The sequence below is a fragment of the Numida meleagris genome, chromosome 14 (assembly GCF_002078875.1).
Source record: "Numida meleagris isolate 19003 breed g44 Domestic line chromosome 14, NumMel1.0, whole genome shotgun sequence".
Taxonomy (NCBI): Eukaryota; Metazoa; Chordata; class Aves; order Galliformes; family Numididae; genus Numida; species Numida meleagris.
This window is the reverse complement of record NC_034422.1, coordinates 13,063,925-13,070,145: the sequence shown is the minus strand read 5'-3', so window position 1 is coordinate 13,070,145 and position 6,221 is coordinate 13,063,925. Positions and strand designations below refer to the sequence as shown.

General features: G+C 46.0%; 1 protein-coding gene across 5 annotated transcripts in view; it reads left to right on the top strand.

The window, feature by feature from the left end:
* The window catches only part of TPCN1 (two pore segment channel 1), a 55,769-nt gene that overhangs the window by 15,488 nt on the left and 34,060 nt on the right, over positions 1 to 6,221 (top strand). Inside the window, exon 1 of one of the 5 annotated variants that reach the window (XM_021413145.1) lies at positions 3,887 to 4,081. The exons of 3 other annotated variants lie outside the window; for them this stretch is intronic. The gene's annotated coding sequence lies outside the window, so the exon portion shown is untranslated. Of the gene's footprint in view, positions 1 to 3,886; positions 4,082 to 4,446; positions 5,417 to 6,221 lie in introns of those variants that run through there. One more of the 5 variants, XM_021413144.1, reaches the window with a different exon arrangement.

Genomic DNA, 6,221 nt, shown 5'->3' with positions numbered 1-6,221 from the left:
TGAAGTACTCAGCCAATGAGGAACCAGGGGAGGAAAAGATAAGCGTCGGGTAATAGGGCATAAAAGATGTAACACTGCTTTCTGCGGCGCGCCTGCTTGCAGGACGCCCGCCATTGCAATTGCGAATAAAATCTGCTTTTATCAGAGATACCGTCCTGATCAATTATTTGGATATTTCCAACACCTTCAGGGGATTTAAGCTCGAATTTGCTGGAAGTAGAATTTATGAGCCAGAACGCTCCATTTCTGATCCTTAAGCTGGGAAAAGTGTGGTGAATTTGATAGGTCTTTCTCTCGACTCCAGCGTCTCTGGCTTTTGGTCTGGACCTCGCAGGGCTCTTCCCCTGTCTCTAGCATAATTGTTTTTGCATATTGAGACGCTGCCTGATTTTTACATGGCTGCTTTCTTTATAGAGACCAATCAGAGCAGCTTTAGGATTTCAGCCATCTGCCACTCAGAGCGGTGCAGCAGGAAGCTGGTGCACCTGTGCTACTGGCTGAGCTCGGAGTAAGGCGGGAAGGGAGCTGTGCACTGCTCTGCTGCTGCACCACAGCAACAGTGAAAGGTCTGGAGGGCACTGGGAAGTCTGAGTCTGACCCAGCACGGAGTCTGCTGGGATTGAATCACAGCATAGGGGTTTGAGGCTTGTATCCAGTGCTGCTCTTCTGATCTCAGTCTGGCTTGCAGGGAAAGGCTTTGCGTTTCGTGCTTACACAAAGTGAAATTGAGGATGTGTGTTCATGCACTGCTGTGATAAATGTTCTGATGCTGTGGGACTGGATGGTTTAGCAGTCCTCTGTGACTGCCTCTCACACGTGTGTGTAGATGTTGTCGTCTGGGAATGCCTGATAATCTGTATTTTATTCCAACTGTAACCATATTTTTGAGAACACTTGCACTATCTTCGATGGGTTTTGGAAAGTTTATGTGCAGGAGCAATGTAGCCCTCTGAAGGATTTCACTGGCACACGCGAATGTGTTCTTGCTCTTGGTAGCTAAACAAAGAGGTGCTGCATGAAGACTTAATGATCTATCTTGCACGTGGGAATGCTAAAAACTCTCCGGGGTCAAATTGCACTAGTGAGTTGGCCACGTGTCTTACCGTGTGATCAGACACAGGTGGAGTAAGAGGGGGATGCCAACTTCTGCAGCTAGTGCTGTCAGGCTGTAGTGCTGGGGCTCCAAAGGCAGAGTGTAAGGGCAGAAGCCTTACCACAGCATTTCCACAGTCTGTCGTCTTCTCCCTGTGGGATGGTCACCCTGCATGGGGAGTGATCAGTGCTTGCTCAAAGGCACAAGGGCTGGGTTATCCCCGTGTGCAATGTCGCTACAACACTGGCTGACTATACCCAGCTGGTTGCTTCGTTCACTAGTGGTGAGTCACTGCCGAAACAGGCAAGTGCTGCTGTTGGCTGCACAGCTGCTTGTTTTTGCTGGCGCAGAGGGGACTGTTGTCTACACAGAGCGCTGAGCAAACCAGAAGTACTGGAAATGTGATTGAGCAGAGGAATGTTTGCTGAAACTTGGTTGGATCTGCCCTGTTACCCTCAAGTACTATTGAATGCTCTGCTTTGTTCTGATCTGCTGGCAGACACAAACAAGTGACCACATGGGTCCTGCTGAATTGAGTAAATGCTCATAGGCGACTTAGTACAGAGAATTTTGGCATTAGGGTCAGGGAAGGGGGAAGGAAGTGACTGCGGCAGAGTCCCTTCCTTTTAAATACAAGGCTGGTGACAGGGCCTTATTTCTGATAGTTGTGGAAGGAAAGACTTCAAAACACCGAGTCCTAGCTGATTCTGAAGCTCAGCATTTAAGTATCAGCAGATTTTTTTTAATTGTTTTTTTCCTTCAGGCTATGGGTGTAACAATCTGACTGCTGCTAAGACAGTGACTTTTTTCCAGCCCCAAAAGGAGATCAATAGGACGGTGATTGCAGGCCAGTCAGCCAAACGAGATTTCCAAGCAAAATAATGGGAAGCCAGCAGTAGCTCCTCCAAAACCTGGAATTAAAGGGCAGTTTTTTTTATGTCAATCAGTTTGGGCTTATGAGCGAGAGCATCATATGAACCCAAAGTCATTCATTTATTTTGTGAGGTTACGAGGTACTTGGGACTAGTGTGGCATTTTCAGCTGAGCTGAAACTGTGTTGGGATACTTGCTTCCTTATGGGCACGTGTATTCCTGCATCCTTCAAATAAGTAACAGTCGGGGTAGGGAGGTGATGTTCCCATCTGTGCTGGCTGGAATAACCGATGCATTAATGCCTGGCGTGCTTCCAGTGCCCTTATTCCAGCTCATCCATGGGGCTGAGGAGAGTGGTGCCTTGAGGAGGAGGCTGCTGAGATGGGGTAAGAGCAGTGCCTGCTGGCTGAAGCTGGAGAGGTTCGGGCAGGTGTCTGACAGCAAGGTTTGGAGCCATGTTGTAAGAATCAGAAAGGCTTCTGCAGTGCTGGAAAATTTTGTGATCAAAATCATGCATTTCAGCTCCGTATGAGGTAAGACCTGATGTAAGGACCGATTTGGGGACAGCCCTCTGATGTGTGGCTTGAAGCTGTCAAACTGATGGTTTAGTTCCTTCTTTCTTCTCCAGCCTGTGACCTCCCTAGTGCCTGTCAGCAGCAGTTTCCACCAAATATGCAGGAATCTTTCCTTTTTAAAAAGATACTTAAGAGAGCAGTTACATAGCACTGGAGGTTGGGATTTTCCCTGTTCCTTAACAAGCATCTTCCTCTGCTGTTGGCAGCTGCTTTTCCCTGGCTGGGACACAGATGAGGCAGTGTCAGTGTGGCAGTGCTGTATTTCAAGAGAACTGGTGCAGCAGAGTTGCTAACACTACAAACTCTGCTTGGCTGTGTAAATAATTTTCTTTGATCTCAGCCTGCAGCAGTAAGACAGAAGAATGTTGCCATGAAATTATTGAATTTTACTCATTTTCTTGCTATTGCTGTGTCTTTGGGGTAGAAAGGTCAGCATGGCACGTACCCAGTTGCCGCTGCTTTTGGCCGACTCCATCCTAGCTCTGCTCCAGTGTTGGCACCAGGATGCAATGTGTACTCAGGCTGCAAAGACCAATGGAGGTGGAGGGCTGTTAGCTAGGCAACAGCTGCTGTAGTTGGGAGGGCTTCGTTGCAAGGTGCTCATCCTCTGCAAAGAAACTGGCTCAAACTGCCCTGGGCTGAGCTCTGCAGATTGTTACCGCAGGAGTGTGAGTTGGCATCGTGCAGTGCAGAGCTCTGCTGGTTTCAAAGGAATCAGAGAGCTATAGTCATGCAGGTTTGTTGCTCAGACTCTTGCTGCTTTCTCAGGTAAGCAAAGCACTTCCTCTTTGCTTCCTGCTGCTGACATTGCAGCTTTCCCAGAGAGCTGCAGGCGGCTGTAGCTGGGAGGCAGACCTGGCAGTGCACTGCTTCTGCTGCAAAGGCCGGGTTGCAGCTTTATCAACATCTTTCCATACTGCATCAGGAAAATCCAAAGGCTCTGCTTTGGAGAATCGAGACAAGTGTTCTTAAAATGCTGACATTGTGTTGATACTGATGCTGAAATATCATGTTGAACGTTAACATTTTAACATGTTAAAATCATGAGGCATTCATTTCCCTTTTTGAAACAAAAAGAGGAAATACATTCATTTAACAGGATGCGTTTAAAAAAAAAAAAAAAAAAAACAACACAAAACTTTATCTGAGGGATTCTGATGTTGTCTCTTTCCCCTTCTGTTACTTCCTTAAAAAATTATGGGTTATAAATATGTGCATACATTTCATGTCTGGCGTTTCTCCTGAGTCACAGCCTTAGGCACAGCTTGTCTCTTTTTTTTAGTTGGGTTCAACAAAAACTTTAGTGTGTCCAGTTTGATTTTTTTTTTTTTTTTTATCCATTCAAAATTAGTTGTTTCAGCAGCTCACTTATTCAATTCCAGCTACAGAATAATCTTATCTCAGCATCTGTGAAGCCCTGGTTGCTTTAAAGTGACTGGGTTGACGGGATTATAGGGCATGTTCCTTGCTAAAGGATGGGTAATGTGAGGTTGTAGGAGATCCTTCTGTTGTGGCTTTGGCTTCCCCTTCTGGTATGGAGGTAAGATCACAAAGGATGTGAAATTGGCAGCAATTTGGCTGAACACAAGAGCTGAGTTTGTAATTCTTAATCATATTTTCCTAATGCAGCCTTCCTCTTATTTGAGTCTTGCTGATTACAAATGCTTTGGATCTGGCATTGCAGTTGCAGCTTTGTTAAAAGAAGCAGAAACTCCTTTGATATATGTACTCAGACTGTGCAGGTGCCTGGTTCTGGCTCCCTTGTGGTAGCGCGTGGACTTTCTCATGAAGTCCATGAATTATTCTCATCCTTGTTTTCTTTGAAGCCTCTCACTGTTTATTTACTTTGGTTTTTTCTTTTTTTTGTTTTGTTTTTTTAACTTACGAATGTCTCTTTGTCGCCAGCAGGGTGGAACAGGAAGGAAATGTTCATGTGAATCCTCACAGCTCATTGGTTAGCGAACGCGGAGCAGGTTGTTACCTAAATGCCTCTTACTCGCTTGGAGCAAGAGCTGTCTGGAGGCACAGCACCTGCTGAAACAAAGCAATTTCCGGAGATGCTTTAGCTCTTCTGTTATTGAGTTTAGCTTGTGCACTGGTGTTTTTAAGCGTTTGTGGTGCAGATGTTACTGAGGATATAGTGGTCCTCTAAACAATGCAGAGTTTGAATTGTACTCAATATAAGAAGATAGGCAGCACAATTGATAAGAGGTAATAATGTATAAAAACCGGCTTACCATGCTGGGGGACATCTGCTTGTCGTTCGGGCAGATTCAGCTCCCTGTAGCGTGGAGGATGACAGTGTGAAGTGAGCTCGTGTTTATGCTGTAGGAACTAACAGCGTGTTCAAATAAAAGCAAGGACAGGAACCTTCAATTGTTTTGTACCACTAACACGAAGTGGCAACATGCATGTTGAAAACTTCTGTGCGTTACCTAGGAAGCTGAAGTGGCTTTGTTTGTTGTTCACAGTCAGCGAGTGCTGTGACAATTCAGCAAGACAAAGAATCTGAGGCTGCTGCATGTGTTCTGACTCAGTTCCACTGACTTGAGGTATTCAGGAGTGTGCTATTTCTCATGTACCTGTGCTCTGTTGGAGATGCCCTGTTTCTCCCATGCAGCAGATTGATGGTAAATTGTTTATAGGTTTTCTTGTGGCTGTTAAATTCCTTCCCCTAGTGTCTCCTGAAAACAAGATAGGCATCAGGATATTTTGGATCTAAAGGATTGGTCATGGGATGCTTCAACTGGCACAGAGATGAACTGGCAGCCAAGCACTAACAGCGGTGATTCTGCTGTCTCTCACCTCTGAGATGCATGGCTAGGAGCTAAACCAGCTGTGTGTTCCAGGCAGCTTGCAGCTTTCTTTCTCCCAGGTAGGTGAGCCTGGTCTTGACGAGACAAATGCATGTTCATGCCTCAGCATTTGAATAAAAGGAGCAGTTTCTTATTGACTGCATTGGTGGGGAGTGAAACAATAAATCAGCTGGAGGTGAAGCTATGTGGTATTGTAGACACTTGGAAGAGAAAATGCTGTTGCTGGTGCTGATGCAGTGCTAACAGACTTGACACCTTTAGGATCTGCCTGCTTCCTGGACACTGCTGCTTTTGGGGTTTGCCTGCCTTGTGTGCTGTTTAAAATCTGGGCTTTGGGACTGAAGGTACCTGTAGGGCTTGCGTTGGGGAAGGGTTCCTATTTTCTTTTTTTCATATGTTTTAATACAGTTGCATCTTCTGTAGTGGGTGAACTATGTGGTTCAGCTGATGGAGGACTATCCAGGAGAGGAGTGCTTCTGAGCGTCTTTGGGTGTAACAAAGACTCTTTGCCATCCTATTTCTGTACTGTTGGTTCATGCTCTCAGGAGCTGAGTTACCGAGGGAACCAGCATGGCAGTCTGATGCTGCAACCAGTCCTGTGTGTGCGGTCAAGAGGATCCGCAGGACAGCTTTGGTGCTGCTGGGATCTGCTGTCTTCTGTGGTGCGTGTACAGTGTTGCTGGATTCCTGGTTATGTTTCTCTTAAACTGAAAGCATAAACCTGTGTCTAGCAGATTTTGGGTAGCAACAGGAATGCAGTCCGGATGGATGGTAAAAGAAATTGAGCTGCACTGAGAAATGGCACTGAGAAATGCAGTGCCTGAAATGAGAAGACACCAGTTGAATGGCAAAGTGCAGCAGTCA